Raw genomic sequence first — 18,957 nt, 5'->3', positions numbered from 1 at the left:
ATCTAGGTTGCTTCCATGTCCTAGCTATTGTAAACAGTGCTGTGATGAACATTGGGGTTCACATGTCTCTTTCAATTCTGGTTTCCTTGGTCTGTATGCCCAGCAGTGGGATTGCTGGGTCATATGGCAGTTCTATTTCCAGTTTTTTAAGGAATCTCCACACTGTTCTCCATAGTGGCTATACTAGTTTGCATTCCCACCAACAGTGCAAGAGGGTTCCCTTTTCTCCACACCCTCTCTAGCATTTATTGTTTGTAGACTTTTTGATAGCAACCATTCTGACTGGTGTCAGATGGTACCTCACTGTGGTTTTGATTTACATTTCTCTGATAATGAGTGATGTTGAGCATCTTTTCATGTGTTTGTTAGCCATATGTATGTCTTCTTTGGAGAAATGTCTGTTTAGTTCTTTGGCCCATTTTTTTGATTGGGTCGCTTGTTTTTCTGGAATTGAGCTGCAGGAGTTGCTTGTATATTTTTGAGATTAATTCTTTGTCAGTTGCTTCATTAGTTATTTATTATTTTCTCCCATTCTGAAGGCTGTCTTTTCACCTTGCTTATAGTTTCCTTCATTGTGCGAGAGCTTTTAAGTTTAATTAGGTCCCATTTGCTTATTTTTTCTTTTATTTCCATTACTCTGGGAGTTGGGTCATAGAGGATCCTGCTGTGATTTATCTCAAAGAGTGTTTTGCCTATGTTTTCCTCTAGGAGTTTTATAGTTTCTGGTCTTACATTTAGGTCTTTAATCCATTTTGAGTTTCTTGGTTAGTATGTCTCTCTACATTTCTGGGATTTCTTGGCTAGTATATCTCTCTACATTTCTGGGGTCCCTGGGGCAATATGCAATGATTGTTCTACTTATAGTCAGTGGGAAAACCTGCTTTTCTAACTAGACATTTCTGTCTAAGATGAAGGCACAAAGTTTATAACAGAATATTTATTGATTTTTCCCATTTTTTGAGGGTGACCTTGGGGGACTTGCTTTTGTTTAGACAAGGAAATTAGTGCTATAACTCCCAGGGATAGTTTGAGTTGGTCAGATAACTCCCAGTACTATTAAATGTTAAGAAATATTGCTAACCAGTGAGCATTTTTACCTAAATCTTGTTGTTTTAGAAAAGTTCACACAAATCACCATAATGGGCAGAGAGAGTTATCAAATTGTACAATATGACTGCTCCCTTTAATGTAAGCTTTTCTTATTTTAGTTCTGTCAAAGCCTCATTTATTACCCACTGTGCTGCTGAATCTTTAGATGTAAAATAAACAATACCAACAAAACCAAAATAATTCAGAACGTCAGTGTGGTGTATTTTCTTTATTGAAAAAACGCACTTGAATAACACAGCTGTGGCTTGAAAAGAAAAGAGAGAGAAATTATTTTAAATGTGTGGATACAGAGCAACTGACAGAGAGGAGAAATAATCCATCTTTCCCCAGCACAGTAGCCAAATACTCCCTTCAGCTGAACACACAACTGGGCAAGGAAGAACAAATAGGAAACTAAAAACATCTTCTGAATATTCTCATAGAGAGCACTTACAAATGCTTTATACAAGTCGACTTGACAAATTATGCTTCTAGAAGTTTCCCAAATAAGAGTCTGAATTCTAACCATCTACAGGAAGCAGTACTTGGCAGTTTCAAAGACATTTTTACAACAATAAGTTATCAAGAAGCTCAATTGCTATCACAACAATAAAAAGCTTTAAGCTACTCATTGCCTCCCCATTGCTGAGGAGGCCCTTTCTCTCTTGGGTCCTTGTTTTTTAATCACTCATGAAGATTGCAAAGCGGGTACTTAACAATCTATGTTGCATACTGATGACTAAACTTCAACAAGAACACTTCAGCTGGCTTTGGTCATCTATTTTTTCCAAGTTGAAAAAATAAATACACAAAACAGACTAATTTTTTCAGAATTTCAAAATATGTATTAGAATCTGTCATTTTTTTTCTGAAGCTCAGTGAACAGGTGAAGTGCTTCTTGGCCCCAGAGGATAACACCATATGCCTTGTCACAGTTCCCATTATTATCATGACTCATTCTCTCCATGTCATGAGTACTAGTACATTCGAACCTGCTCTTACAGAGAATAACATCTTTGAGGTGAAGTCTATTGTTGTTAGCATCTATTCAGCAGCTCTTCATACCTATTCACAGATGGCACAACTATAGAGACAATTCACAATCTCTGAGCCATACTTTCTGAGGCCAGACTCTCATTCACCTATTTACTCACAGGTGTCTCAGCAATGGACACTGGGATGGAGATGAAGAGTTGTCTGATGTTTTTACAAAGCCTCAGGTTTAAGGCTTGCCATCGGTGATTTCAGATAGATCCTTAAAATGAAAACCCAATGAGAAAGAGAGCACTCCAAGGGTCCTAACCCAGTTGAACTTATAACCAGAACAGCCTATTGTGTTGGTCCTACTAAGAAATGTGTAAAATTTCCAAGTTCAGGAAAAACTACTAGGCTTTCTATAAATAGAGCCAATTGCCATAAGTAAGACATACACAATTTTTCCATTTCAAAGAACTCCATAAATAATGCGATTATTACTAATCACAAGTCTTTATAAAATTTTTGGTTGAGAGATTTGTCTATTGTATGCAGGTATACATATATGTATATAAAGACATATGTAATGCATATATATGATCACATAAATTGATGAATGAGTAGAAGAAAGAAAAAAGAAAGAAAGAAACAGAGAGGAAGGAAGAAAGAAGGAAGAAAGGAAGGGAGGGAGGGTTATTTCCTCAGATTCTCCCATAGATGCACAGATATATTGTGTAGCTATAATGCTGTTTGTCATCTTACAATTTTGATAGCACACTGCAAGTCAAAAGCCCCAAAGAGATAACCCTGGCAGAGTAGGATTATGCTACAGTGGATTCAGGTTAAAGTTTTATCTCTGTTTGAGAACACTATTATCTTTCATTCCAACATTTTCCCGTATCATATTCTCTAGACAGAGGTAGCTGCCTTTGGAATCAAGGTGGCTATTTCTCTCCAAGCCCATCTTAACCAAATAGGCACCTGCTCCAGATCTTCCTCGCTCACCATCCCACAAATACATTAAGTCCTTGAATCATTCTACTACTTAATTTACTTGTTCATCTGCCTCTAGATCCTTGATCTCTCTTTCTATACTCTGAAAGTCCGAATCATGTCTCTTTAGCTCGATTTTCTAGCCTCTGCACCTTACAACCACACCCACAAAGATGCATATTAAATTCACTTTAGTGATAGAGCTGTTCTAAGGCTATGTGAGTGCCATATCACTGATTGTCACATCACCATAAACTACTCTGTATGATGCTTGGTTAAGGAAGTGCAGAGTAAGATTTGAAGGAAGACGTCTGATTATCTAGCAGCTCAGCTAAGGGATTATTTTCTATAAATTATTTTTATAATTTCCAATAATTATATTAAATAATTATTCTGGGTCTGCTTCTCATGGTTCCTTTTTTTTTTTTTTTGGCCCTGCCTGAACTCTAAAGCCTTCAGTTTATCCTCTACATCGATTAAGCCCAAAGAAGGTAGTTCTGGTTGCTCTCTGATCTTGCTGGGAAGTCTCAAGCACTTTGAAGTTCTCTGGTTTTATCTAAAAATTTGTCTCTTTCAACATGCCTTCCCAGTTGTGTGCATTGGATACATGTCACACTATTTACACTGAGATGCTTTTCAGGGAAGATGATCCATCATCTTTGGTTTTATACATCTTTCTGCAATACTGCTCCCATTGCTCCAATGAGATTGTGTTACTATTTAAATTTACAAATATCAAATTTAAAACTTTTAAAAATTCTCTTCAGTATTATTTTGCAGTCTCTTTAGGATGAATGGAAATCTTCCTATATTTTTCTCTCATTCTGACATTTATAACATAAAAGACAAACCTAATTACAGAGGAAATCATTTTCCTCCAACAATTCAACCTGCCACTCAAAGTATTTGTAATCTACCCATAGCTTGTCTGAAAAATAACTAGAATTTATTTCCTTTCTCATTTGGAAAGATTATATAGCCCACCTTCTTGTTTAGGATGTAATTACAGCCAACTTTTAAATTTCTTTTACCAGATTGCCACAGACTCCTCTGAAAGCTACCCTTAGTATATGTCAGACACTTCTACCTTCCTTAGCCATGGTTTAATTTAAGTCTCTCTTCCCCTTAGTGATATTCTTTTTGTAGAATAACAGCCCATGCTTGGCATACTTTACAAAACACCCATCTAGCTTGCAGTAGATAAAGCAGCTGGAAGAGCTCCAGTTCAGGAAGCCTTCTCTAGCTCTATCATTAGCTCTCGCTGCTTTCTCAGAAGAGGCTTTGGGGCTCCCCGAGTTTTAAAACCTCCAGGAATGAAACATGGATAAGTTGCCTGACTTCCTAGGACAAGTAAACACTTTAAATGCTCATTGATTTGAAAGTTTGGTGTGAGCAAGAGCCCCCTGTTTCATGGAATAGACAATTTTCATTCTAGACTATCACAACCTAATTAAACCAACCAAAAAATAAACAAGATTTGCACTCCATTATCACATTGACTTACACATACTTAGAACCAGAAACCAGGTAAACCAAACTGGGTGGCGGGGCGGCGGGGGGGGGGGGACGTTATTCTTTCTTCTCAGTGTCACAGACCCCAAAATCAGTAAATACTAGGTTGATACTTAGTGTGTGATTGACTCCTGGGGTTTTCTCTGACTCATTGCTCTTAAGCTAGTTGCCTCTCCTCTTATCAGTGAACTTGGAGACAACCTAATGCACTCCTGTTTCAGAGACAAGGGTCTCAGGTTGGCACAGCCAGACATGCCACCTCTTACAGGGGACCCTGTGGTCATTTGTTGCTGCTTTTCTGTTCTGGCTTTATCACTTACATTTTAAAACAAAATTTTAAGACAATACATACCAATATGCTATTTGATCCCCAGGACAGCATTTGAGGGTCTATTATTATCTTCATTTCCAAATAAGCAAACCAAGGCTCAAAGAAATGAATTATTTTCTCAAGGCCTCATTGTCAAAAGCTGATTCCTTGATTCCAGTTGTCTAACCCCAGGACCAAAGCTCTTGTTTGTTATATCATGGTGCCTGCACACTTTTAATAAACTTTAAATTTATACCTTCCTTAGTTATGAGAGGGAATATCACACATAATCATATCATGGTGCTTCTCTCTGCATCTCTCCTCTTTTAATCTCTCTGAAGACAAGTATTTTAAACACCTGCAGTGAATGATTGTTTATTATATACTTTTATGGCCCAGATATATAAAGGACTAACACCTACTGAATTGCCCTTGGTAATTATAGCATGTGGGAAGAAAACCTATCATGCCTGCTTACCTTGACCTACTTTAATGAAGTGATAATGTTTATTATTAGCAGCCCACCTCCAAATGTTCCCGATCTCCATGCCAGTGTGTCTCAGCTAGAATAAATGCCCAGTTAATCAGAAGTGTTTTAGTTTGCCTCAGTAGGACTCTAATAATGCTGGTGCTTAATTCTGTGTAGATATTATTCAACTGTTCTGCTTCCCATGATACACTTGAAAATAAATGCATCATTCTAAAAATGTTCTGCATAATTTTACACTCAGCAGAGAATTTACCAAACATGTACTCTAGAAGACAACAATTTGACCTTGACAAAGGAAAGTGAGATGGATGACAAAGAGCTGCTCTTCCAACTTGCCAAACAGTGCTTTTTCCAGCCACATCATGGACATCTTGGCTAAGGACCACAGAGTGGTTCCACAGAGCCTCTCCCATCACCAGCAGGGTATGGACCAGAGCATCCAAAACAAGTTAGGGATTAGGTGTGGGTGGGTATTACAGTGAGCACTGGTGGACTTTTTCCTGGTAAAGGAGTCAAAGGAGATGATAGTCACGTGTTGCGTTGCTGTGCTTAGTCGTTTAGTCGTGTCGGACTCTTAGCGACTCCATGAACTGCAGCCCGCCAGGCTCCTCTGTCCATGGGGATTCTCCAGGCAAGAATACTGGAGTGGGTTGCCATGCCCTCCTCCAGGGGATCCTCCCAACCCAGGGATCAAACCCAGATCTCCAGCATTGCAGGTGGATTCTTTACTGACTGAGCAACAGTTGTCCCAAGAAAACGAAACCTTTAGACTTCTCCTTTTCTACCTTAAAATGTGAAAAATCTTGATCTATAATAAATATTAAGGAAAGCACCAGAGCTTGCCTCTAGAATAGTTTTGTAAAGAGCATTACCACTTGTGGACTCTTGACTATCAGGTCATTCTGAACAAAGTCAGTCTCCTCCCCTCAACCTCTGTTTTTTTGTATTGTGTTTGTTTGTTTGGCTTTTTCTGCCTCCACAGTTCACATCAACCAGAAGAAGCCAGAGTCAGGGGCAGTCAAAATAAAATGCACTGAACATAAATATCTTGGTTCTAATTCTAGCCCTATAACAAGCTTATGACCTTGGGCAAGATATGTAATTTTTCTCTGCCTTATCAGCTGAATCAGAATAATACTCATCCTACTCTTATCACAAAGCAGTGATGAAACTCTGAAAAGTACAAAGCACAATGGAAATAAAAGATATTGTTATTAAGCAAAACTCTGAGCCTAATGACTCTTACCAAGTGCGCTTTGCCATCCTTTTGTTTCCCTTGTCACTATAAGAAAACAAGAGGATATCAAAGCCACTAGAGGTTGTTCATGTCATCAGATATCACTAACACCTCTTCTCCAGATGTACAGTATGGTGAATGTGAGCACAGATTCCAGGATTTACACATCTGGGGGTAAATGCTATCCTTGTCTCTTACCTGCTCTGTGACCCTTGTCAAGTTATTTCACATTTCTGAGTTTCAATTCTTCACCTAAAAACAGGGCAATATATTCATCAGTAAATCCCATCTCAAAGGATTATTATAAGCATTAAATAAGGTAATGCATATAAAAATATTTTACAGAAAAATGCTTGCAAAACTAGGCACACAGTAAGTGCCTAGTAAACATCGCAAATATTCTCTCTTGACATCTCTTCCATTTGATATAAATAGGATCTGCTTGAAATAAAGAGTTCCAGACTCAATTAAATTTGGAAGATGTTGATTTAAATTAGTTGTTACATGCAGATTTCTCAGAATCATTAATACGTTAATGTACAGGGCAACTCTTCAAAAAGGAGAGCTAGTATCTAACATTTGCCCAGGGTATTTGAAGATTAGAATCCTTGATTTTTGCAGAAGCTTTTCAGGAGAGGGATTTTATATATCATACTTTAGGAAATCTTGTTCTCACAAATCAGACATTCTTAAAATTGTAGTGAAATTCCAGAATGTTGTTTGCTTCAAAATAATGGAAGAAGAGGGAGAGGGAGGTAGTGGATGAGGATAAACAAGGAACAAGATAAGTTATGTGTTGTTCATTGTTGAAAGTGGGTTATAGATATATTGGAATTCATTATATTATTCTTTCTCTTTTGTATATACTTGAAAAATTTCATAAAAGTTTTTGAAAAGATATTAAGCAAACACACACATGAAGTCCAAGAGAACAGACTAATCTTTAGAAGGTCACAGACCCATTCAAGCAAAGGTAAATTATCTGCTTCTCTCACTAACTTGGAGATAAAGCTCTTCACAGACCTGAAAGACTCAAAAGTCACTTGTAGAGACAATAGTCAAAGAGAACCCAAGTAGCTTAATTGTCTCTCTCAAACGCTTATGCAACCACAGCCAAAGCCAACCGATGTTCAGGCAGAAGGTAAAAGAGAATCAGCTTCTGAATAGCAGAGAAACCGATGTGCCAAACATTCAATTGACCTGATGAAATAAGTAGACTTGACTTGAAGGGTCATGTATATCTTTCATTTTAACTAAAGCTGTCTTTTGGGAATGCCAAGGTTTCCAACTGCCAGGGAATCTACAGGGACTCACAGGTGACCTAGAACCAATTTCATTTGCCAAAGGGCCGAACTTATTATACAAAGAGAATTCGCTCTACTGATAACAATAAAATCACCAAGCAACTATCACTTGACTTTTCAGAAAAATTCTCCCTCATTGCTCTCTTGTTCTAAATGTCATTATTTTAAACATACCTCATTATTTTTTATTATGCCCAATTAAAAGTACTTGCATATTTGCATCATGTATTTAATGATTCAAATTCTCTTTAGGGCATTAACAAAATTCTAATATTGTACATTTAACCTTTAGAAAGTTCTCAGATAGTTAACCTACTTGTCGCCAAGATTTGTGTTCACGAATTAGTCATCTTCCAGCTAGACCATTTCATAGTCTCCTAGCAGGCCCTTTTTATTCATCTCTTATATGTCTACAGCCCACTCAAAATTTATAAAATGCCTAAGTCTCTTTCCATTGTCTAAATTTCCTATTTCCACTCTCCCTCCTCAACTAAGAGTCACCTTTGTAATCAAGTTGGACACTTCTTATTTTGTTCCTACTATATATTTCAAATAAATAAAAAATAAATTTAAAATTATTCTATTAAATTGTAAATATAACGGTCTCTGTTCTCCTTTTTACAAAAAAAAAAAAAAAATCAGGTTGCCCTGGTTTGACTTCTTCTTTTTTTTTTTTTTTTTTAATGAGTAAATTTTTTTTTCAATTGTAGTGGTTTTTGCCATACATTCTTATTTTCTAAAGGCTTCTGGTAAGGGACATTCCTAAGATCCTTAATGAAGGGGAGAGGGGGGAAGAGGAGGAAGTAATTCAGGTGTGAGAATCCAGCAGTTTCTGCCCACATGGGACCCACATCTGAGAACTTGCATCTGCAATGACCTCCACATTAACTGTCATGACCAGGAGCATCTGAGTTCAGGATGCCCACACTATCCTCACTGAAACTGCACTTGACTTGGAAAAATCCCAGAGAGTGCTCAGAGGCATCAGGACCAAACCTGACTCCCTAACCTGGCATCCCTTCCCCTCAGCAGAAGACCCCTACCAAATGCTTTTGTCAATTATAAAAATATATTTTCACCAACCACACTCAAGTCTGCCCAGTACCTCTTCTGTAAGAGAAAAAGTCAAATTACTGTGGAGTGAAGCTGCCCCAGAAGGAGACACAGACTGACCTCCTCAAATCAGCCCTGGGTCCAGACAAGCTTTCAAAAACCCAATTCAATAGACCATCAGTCCCTTATTCACTAGATTAAGAGGGGCCTGGCATGCTGTAGTCCATGGGGTCAGGGAAAGTCGGACACAACTGGGAAACAAGGTGTGCAGAGGAGGATTTTGAAAATGTGGGTCTCCAGCATGCTGCAGTTGATAACTCTGCCATTATATTAGAACAGGACTATTCAGCTAAGACAGGTGACTTCAATATTCCTAAGGTACATTTTTATTTTGATATTCCTTGTAAATCACTTTTCTCCTGATAGGGTAAATAGGGTGTGGGTAGGAGGTCAGAGGACCAGCATTTGTAAGCTAACATCTCTATAGATGCCAGACATCATGCGAGCACTTTAGGTGCATTCTTCACAACCAGTAAGCTTGCTATTCTGACTGTAGAGAAGAAAAACTGAGTTTCCAGGAGAAGCAGACCACCAGTTAGTGGAGAGATTCTAAAACTAAATTCAGACCCTAATCACACCACACCCACACATACACAAATACTAGGAGCCCAGGGATGTGGATGGACATTGTCACTGAGGACAGCTTTGAACTTTTTCCTTTCCCCACATATAATTAGTCGTGCAGGTTCAAGCTTTCCAGATGCATCTCATCCTGCTCCCTTCCTGGACACACTAATGGTCACTATTCCAATTCAGGACTCCCTTCTTTGTCCCACCTGCGTAATCTCCCAACTACCATCCATGTCTTCAACTCCTAAAATGCACTGCCTAGAATGAAATGCAAACTCCTAAGACTAACCTATAAGGCTCCCTAGGATCTAGCCCCTTTTCACCTGTACAGCCTAACTTACTCCTACACACTCTTTGATCAATATAAACCATTTTCTATCCTCTATTCATGCCCCTCAGGGACTACCCCACCCCACCCCCTCCTATACAACAAAATCTAATCCAGCCTTTAAGATTCTGTTTAAACTGCTTCCTCCTTGAAGTCAAACCATCCACCTAGCCATCCATCCCCTGACCTTCCCTTCCTGTTAGAAAATCAGCTCCTAGAGGTTTACATTCGTATCTGATTCAACATCACTATTCAGGTACATGTTGGACCAAAGTCATACAACTAACCAGGGAGAGAATACACTTCCAACAACTCCCTCAGCAAGGTTCTCTCCAATCAGATTGTTGCTTGGAGTTTTGCTGGAATCACACAGGGGTTTGTCCTGTTCAGAACAGTCAAAGCCAACCAAAAGTGTCTCCTTCAAATGCATAGGAGGAATCTCAGATGCCGTTTCTGAATTATCTGTGACAGATGAGCTTGTGGACTTGTGAAGTCTAAGCATTTCATTTCAGGGATTTGATAAACAGACATGTGGAATGAGAAACTATTAACTAAATAACATTTTCTCCCAGAAATAAAAAAAAAAAAGATAATGTTGGTTCGTAAATAAGTCTTCATTAGCTCTCTAATGGCCTATCTGCCCACAGAACTGACTCCTTCATTTAACTAAATTGCTTTTCTCGCTAGCCTCCACATCCCTCACATTTGGCATGACAATTTCAAAAATCTACCATATTATGTATTGAGCTGCGCTGTGTTCAGTCACTTAGTCGTGTCCTACTCTTTGCAGTCCCATGATGGACTGTAGCACACTTCTGTCCATGGGATTCTCCCAACGAGAATACTAGAGTGGGGTACCATTTCCTCCTCCAGGAGATCGTCTCAACCCAGGGATCGAACCTGCGTCTCTTACATCTCCTGCATTGGCAAGCAGATTCTTTACCAGTAGCACCACCTGAGAAACCCATGTATTGGGATTCTCACTTAAATAAATATACTGCATTCCAAGCAACCACTCTGGACATTATTTTGAATTTCTGGGGAACTAAACTGAGTGTTCATTTCCAGACAGTCTGGTTCATTTCCAGAATAAAAAACAAGAAGTTAGTGAGCAAGTATCTGAATTAACCTGGGAGAGAAAGCAGGAAGAGGTAGGTGTTTTAGGTGGGAAAAAAACAGTCTCTATCTCATTTCAATAACCTAGGTCAGAATTTCTTGAATCACGAAGAGCATTTCCTTTTCCTTTACTACCAATTACCCACATCCAATAAATCACCAACTCATCCATTTTTATTTCCAAAACACATCTATCATCCATCTTTTCCTCTGAAGCCTGGGTCAGAGACCTGCATCACTTAAATTGACATCCCCCTATTCCTTCTTAAAACTACCCTTCCATGCTTCTTAAACCAAGGAGTGTATAAGAACCGCCCAGGATGTTTATTTAAACGTAGATATAAATAAACACCACTGGATTTAAATATCACACAGATTTAAATAGGTACAACTCCACAGAGAGTCTGATGTAGGAGGTGTGGAAGCCTGATGATTTCCATTTTAAATGAGCATCTCAGACAGTTCTGATAGAGGTGCTCCAGTTGCCACATTTGGATGAGAACGAGGACTACACTGACTTCAAATATATGATCCCAAACGGAAATCTGGAAACAATCTGCATGTACTAAAAACATGGACACAGTTTTCCACAGTCAGTTGAAAATGAAGGAAGCTACTGGCCACAATGTTATGATGTTTGAAGACCTTCAGGAGTTGATGACCTCTTCTGGGTCTCTCACCCAGCTTCTCAGAGCCTCTCCAGCACACCTTGCCATGACATACGGTGTGCTCTTCCTCACAAAGCTCCATGCAGTGTTGAAGACCACACGCCCCTAGCAATTTATTCTCACTGACTCCCATTAGGATTCCCTTCCCCAGGAATATCCAAGGTCCCATCCCATTCCCACACCAGTATGATTTAGGAGCATCCCCCTATGCTCTTGTAACTCCCTGGACAGCCTCTATCCTAACACTCCCCATCATGTATTGAAAACTTCTATTTACTCATCTGTTTTTCCACCAGACTACGACTTCTTTTCCTATAAAGAGTATGTACTAGTTTTTGCCTACCCTCCCATAGAGGAAGCACTCAAGAAATGTGTCTTGAATTTACCCTTACCTGCTATCACCTCATTGCATCCCCAGATGACTGGTTCCTTTAGAACATAAACAGAGTTAGGGCCTAATATACCTGGGCTGGGACCTTCCGAATTCATAGAAAGGGCCCAGAAATCAGTTCTTAATTCTCACTAGTAAATTCCCACTTGTAAGTCAAAAAAGCAAGTAGAATTACTATAAGAGACCTAGAGTAGGATTTTAAAGCAAGCAAGAGGGAAGGAGGAGAGCTAAATCCAGAGTAAACAAAGTAGTAAGAGGCACAGCCTCCGGAGGCAGAGAGAGAGAGCTAGAACTCAAGCTCTTCCACTGGCAGGCTGTGGGATTTTGAGCACATTGCATCAATTCTATCAATTCTCCGTGCCTCAGTTTCCTCATAGGGAACAAAGAATATCTACTAGAGTCATTAAGACACATGAAACAAACAGTACAGCAGCTTTTAGCAAACTTTTTCTGTAGTGTACCAGAAAGTATGTAATTTAGACCATGCAAGACAGTCTCTCTTGCAGCCATTGATAATATGTAAGCGACTAAGCCTGACTGTGTTCCAATAAAACTTTATTGACAAAAACAGTCAGTGGGCTGGCATTTGGCCCATGGGCCATCATTTGCTGACCTCTGCACCAGAACAATGTTTCCACATGTTAAACTTAATAATATTGTAGCTGTTGTTATTTTCCTTGGAGAAATTTACTTCTTGGTGCATAACTCAAGTTCTGATCTTTTATACAACCTTTGATGGTGTAGCTCCCCCTATAATGAAAACACATCTCACCTATCTGTACTAATTGTAATCAATACAAAACAGGGTGCCATAGAAGACTCACAAGAGATAATCATAGTTCCCACCACTTCTCATTTATGAAATAAAACCAATAGAGTATCTTCTGGACAACATAGCTTCCCCATAATTTCTACCATTCCAAAATACAAAACAATGTGAAAAAACCCGTAAAACACTTCAGTGGGAAAGACACAACAAAAATAGTAGCCTGACTGAAGCGAAAACTTGAAAATCATTACTTTTAAATGTTAAACTGTTAATTAATAACCATGCTAAATTAAATCAAGACAACACCAAATGTTGTCCCAATGCACAGCCCAGGCACTACACTGCTGAATATGGGGTAAATTGCTCCCTTACATCCTTCCAGCATCACATTTATACGTATACTGCCCATAGACATAACCTTCAGAATTATTCAGTTCATTATGACCAGCAAAGGCATAGCCTCGGTGCCCCGCCTAGGAAATTCAGGGTGACCAAAGCTAGATATTCTAGTCGGGGTGTTTGTTTTGCTATTAAATTATGCTCACAATGATTTAACCATTTCTGGTGTTTTCGCCAGGAGCTGTTGCTGACGCTGCTTAAGTCACTTCAGTCATGCCCGACTCTTTGTGATCCTACAGACTAGAGCCCTTCAGGTTCCTCTGTCCATGGGATGCTCTAGGCAAGAGTACTAGAGTGGGTTGCCACTTCCTTCTCCAGGGGATCTTCCTGACCCAGGGATCAAACCTGGGTCTTCTACATTGCAGGCAGATTCTTTAAAGCTGAGCCACCAGGGAAGCCCTTGCCAGGAGCTAAATATAAATAAATAATTTTTAAATAAATTTAAAGGAGTCTTCCTTTTTATATCAACTTTTGCCAGCAATTTTTTTTTTTTTTGTAGAGTTTGCCTGGAAGGGTTGCTGCTCTCCTCTGCCCATAAGTCCCCAGTTTATGAGATCCTCCAAGTGGCTGTGTCCACCTACCAGGCCTGGGCCCATAGCAGCTGCTTTAACAGCAAATGGACGTGCAATTCCCTTGTTCGTTCACTGTCTCATGCCCCTCCACTCCTCTCTCATTTCTGCATTATCCGCTCAACCTATTACAGTCCAGAGGTGATGGGTTCTTACCATTATTACCAGGAAGCCAGGTACTTCCCACAGAATCCAGGTTGATCCAACTGCTGATTTTCAGAACTGTCCTGCTCCTGGCCCATATTCTCCATTACAAGCTCCTCCTGGGAGTCTGCTCAGCTACCTTAAAAAGGTACCAAAAAAAGGCTCAAAAGAGATGGTGTTTTAAGGAGTTCTTTGCAGAAACCTGCCCTCAGCAGGAGGCCCCTTTTCTTATCACTTTAGCAAAACAATACTGTATTGAATAACTAAGTTTTAAGCCAGCACCTCCATCTTCTACTCATGTCCAGCCCAAGAACATCTTTCATATCTTTTAATCACACAATACCTGGGCTAACTTGTTGGTTCTTTCTGTGAATCAAAGGAGTAGAAATGAAGAGTAAGTAATTAACAGATGACCAGATCTCTTCGCTAGCTTCCCCTTCAACAATCTCCCAAACTGTGTGATCAAACTGTGTGAAAAAGTTTCTAGATGAAGACCATGAGTTGTCAAGCCTACACCCAGTGGGGGATGGGGATGGCTCTGACCCTTCATCTCAGTGATTAACTGAGATTACTTCCCTGTTTCCCTTTAAAAACTTTCTTGGCTGAATAGAATGTGCAGAGGTAGTTGGGTGGGGGTGGGGGAGTGCTTAGGCCACCATCTCCCCATCTCCCCAGATAGCCAGCATTCTGATTCAAGGCACCTTTACTTTCTACCAACATTTGTAAATATTGACTTTATAACCAGCGAGCAGCGAGATTTGATTTGCTAACAATGGGCAGATCTTTTCTCACCTTGGCCGTTCATCCCCATCCTGGAAGAAGTATCATCTTTGGAGAGTTCTTGGTTTCATCCTCATCCTGAGCTGAGGGCTTCATCTCTGACCCACCATCAGACTCAATAGCAGAATTAGATTTTCTTTCGGATGAATGCCCTGCCAGTTCCCCAATGACAGTGAGTTCCTGCAAAACCCTAGCTTGAAAGTATCTGTATCGTGTTCAGGTCTAGTCCTGTATTTAGTGAAGCACTGTCTCCACTCTCCTGGAGTGTTGAAAGTGACTTGCTACTTTAATGTTATTCTTCTTCACTCCCCATGCTTTAAAAGGTTTTATCAGTCTGGGTTCATCCATGGCCATGCTTCCTTCATGGATGGAACATCAAAATTTGTAGATTCAGATATTATTCTAGGCAGTTTGGATAAATCCTGCATGCTGGCTGCTGCCAAGTTTGGCTCATTTTTCAAATGGATCAGATGCTTTTCTTTTCCTCTGACAAAATTAGATTTTGTTCATTTGGGGGTGTGTGTGTGTGTATTTGGGGAGGGTGGGTGTTGCAAGTGGATGCTACATCCAAAATAGAAAATACTTACAAAAGTGTGACTCTTTGTATCAAGGGAAAATCTCTTTCTCTCTGAACAAGTTAGTTCTGGGCAGTCTATCCCCATCAACATCCCTGTAGACCAGGAAAGTGCTGACTCACCTAGCAGCCTCCTGTTTCCCTCCCCTGCTTTCCTGAGAAGGAGAATCTAACCAGCTTTGAAAAATAGCATATATTAATGCATTCCCTGGTGGCTCAGTGGTAAAGAATCTGCCTGCCAACATATGAGATATGGGAGATGCAGGTTCAATCCCTGGGTTAGGAAGATCCCCTGGAGAAGGAAATGGCAGCCCACTCCGCTATTCTTGCTTGGGAAATCCCGTGGGCAGAGGAGTCTGGTGGGCTACAGTCCACAAGGTCACAAAGAGTTGGCTACGACTTAGCGACTAAACCACAACCACCACATGGAATATAGGACAGTGGTATAGATGAACCTATTTGCAGGGCAGGAACAGAGGTGCAGACGTAGAGAATGGACATGTGGATGCAAAGGGGAAGGGAAGAGAGCAACCAGCTGGGAGAGTAGGATTGACATATATGGACTGCCATTCGTAAAATAGACAGCTATTTGGAAGCTGCTGTAGAGAACGGGGAGTTCAGCTCCAGGCTCTGTGATGACCTCGAGGGGTATAATGCGAGCGGGTGGTGGGTGGGAGGTAAGCTCAAGACAGGAGGGATATATGTATACATGTGACTAATTCACTGCATTGTATAGCAGAAGCTAACACAACATTGTAAAGCAATTATATTCTAATTTAAAAAAATACCTAAGCTCTGGTTCTGAAGACTACACTCTAAGCAAGGATTTAGACCATACTCTAAATATCATACATAGACATTAACTGGTTAAAAATTCTAGCTAAGCCTTCAAAATAGAATTCACTCTGCTTTAAATGTACTCTCCAGCTAGTAACCTGAGGGCCTGGTTGACTATTCGAGAATTTTTATAACTAGCTGAGCCTCAAAGAGAATTTCTGAGTCCACCTCTATTTCCAAAAAGATCTATAGCAGGAAATTATACTGTTCTCACTTCGGTGAAGTATCTATGGAGGGTTGGTCTTCTCGATCCTTCCATTAGAACAAAATAGACAAGGTACTCCAGCCTCCTTCTCCTTCCAGAAGGGCGCCCACTGGAATGCAGCAAACCTCTACTTTCTTGGTCTAATGTACCCCCCTGCCATCCCCAGCTGTGGTTTAAGCAGGTAAGCACATCCCCAAGGTGGTAGTTCTTAACACTAGCTATGTTGATAACGGCAGCTTTCATTTATGGTATAATTTCAAAGGGCCAGAACTGTCCTAAGAACCTTGCCAACTTAAATCACTCACAACAGCTCCAGTGAGGTAAGACTGTCCCTATTTCGCAGCTAGGACAAATGAGGACAGGAGAGAGTGACTCATCTGCCCAGACCCAAGCAGCTGGTAAATGACAGAACCTGAGTGTGAGACTAGCTCTGGCTAAATGAACATCTGTACCCTGTACTTCTACCCGGTGCTGTTTCTCTGATGCTCTAATCTTGGTTTTTGGGAGAAAATGCATAATTCACTGTGCCCCCAAACCGCCTATCAGTCTAATTTTGTTGTAACCTGGGAAAAGAAGCAGATTTGTGAACTTTTCCTTTGCTCAAACCAAGCGTTCAAATATCCAGAGTCTACAGCAGGTCACTATCTCAGGCAAGGAAAGAATTCAGTTCTGGAAGACTTGGTAGAAACCCCATATTTCTCCCCTCATCTGGAGCCCAGAGGCACCTATGCAAATCAGCTTCCCCGGATCTGTCTTGACACTCTGCATTTTCTCAAAGTACCCTACTAATGTAAACCCTACTGGTGTCTGTAGATCCCCATCTAAAAATTATAATTATTAAAAATAACATGAACCATTTATGAACTTCCCTGGTGGTACAGTGGTTAAGAATCAGCCTGACAATTCAGGACACATGGGTGCAATCTCTGGTCCAGGAAGATCCCATATGCCACAAGGCAGCTAAACCCATGAACCACAACTGCTGAGCCCATGAGTCCTAGAGCCCAGGCTCCTCAACAGGAGGGTAGCCCCCATGCGCCACAATCAGAGAAAACCCGTGTGCAGCAAAGAAGACCCAGCGCAGCCAAAAATAAATAAATAATCTTTAAAAACATTCATAGTGTAGGTAGAGGTCAAGATTTTGCAAAAACCCCAAATTCTTAGAGAACCGAAAGCAAAGCCTCCCTTTGTTTCGTGTCTCCCAAAATATTCAGGACAGGGTAGATGACAGGCCCTTTAATAAAAGCTTCCGGAATTCAAAGCTGAATGAGAGAACGCAATATTTGCCTACACAGATTTGACCAATATTAAAACCAAATTAAAAGAAAAGCAATAATAATGCACATATACAGATTGAATGACTTTTGCTCTCAAACATGTTTCATGTAATGTATATAATGCATGCTTGTCTATTCTAGAGGCTGTAATACATGTGAGGGTTAATATATATATATATAATTATATATAGTTTATTTTATGATCAATCTGGGAAGACCCTTATATACAATTACTCTAGCATGGTTCAGAAAAGCAAGTTCAAAGTAATTGAGAAAAGTACTAGCAATGCTTGTACTTGATTTAAATCTCTTAGATAAAATTGTCTTCGGAATATACTCCACACAATTTCATGACCCAATGAACATATATGTTAAAAGTTGTGCAACCTTTAAAAAATCACTCAAGGTCACAGTGGGGATCCTTGGTTTTACTTTGGGGTGGAGGTTAACTGTTTGAACTTGGACATGCCCTCCAATGTGTTTTCTTGTCAAATACCCTCTGGGTGTTATATTTCTTGATGTTAGCCCCTTTTTTCACAAGAGGAATGCAGACTGGTGCACTCTTTGGCCTTCTGAGTAATAGATCTGGCTCACTTTCTACAAAACTAGTCACTGAATCAAAGGCTGATGTTATCTTCCCTAACATTTTTTCTGTAATGACATACAGGCGCTCCTCATTTTACCGTACTTTGCTTTACTGCACTTCAAAGATATTGCGTTTTTACAAACCGAACGTTTGTGGCAACTCCACACTGAGCAAATCTAGGGGCAATATTTGTCCATTTTTCACTTTGAGTCTCTGTGTCACGTTTTTCTAGTTCTCACAATATTTCAAACTTTTTCATTATTATTGTATCTGTTGTAGTAATCTGTGATCAGTGATCTTTGATGTTACTACTAAACTCACTGAGGGCTTAGATGATGGTTAGCACTTTTTTTAGCAATAAAGTATTGTTTAATTAAAGTATGTACACTTGTTTTAGACACAATGCTACTGCACACTTGAGAGACTATAGTATGTACATAACTTTTAGATGCGCTGGGAAATTACAAAAGTCATATGACCTGCCTTATTGAACTATTCCATTGCTGGCAGTGTTTGGAACCCAGTCCACAGTATCTCTGACGTCTCCCCGTATAAACGTCCTCTGACATTGGGACAGTCTTTAAGACATTTTGTTATTCAAACATCAGTGACCCCTGCAGTATTCTACCCTCAAGCTCTTCCTTTCCCCCACTCAATTTGATAATATATCTCTAAAGCTGCTTTATACACAAAGACAAATTAAATCTGCCTATTGTAAAGA

This window comes from Cervus elaphus, chromosome 7, assembly GCF_910594005.1.
Source record: "Cervus elaphus chromosome 7, mCerEla1.1, whole genome shotgun sequence".
In the NCBI taxonomy this organism is placed as follows: domain Eukaryota; kingdom Metazoa; phylum Chordata; class Mammalia; order Artiodactyla; family Cervidae; genus Cervus; species Cervus elaphus.
The sequence above is the reverse complement of the archived record's forward strand: the minus strand, read 5'-3'. Positions refer to the sequence as shown.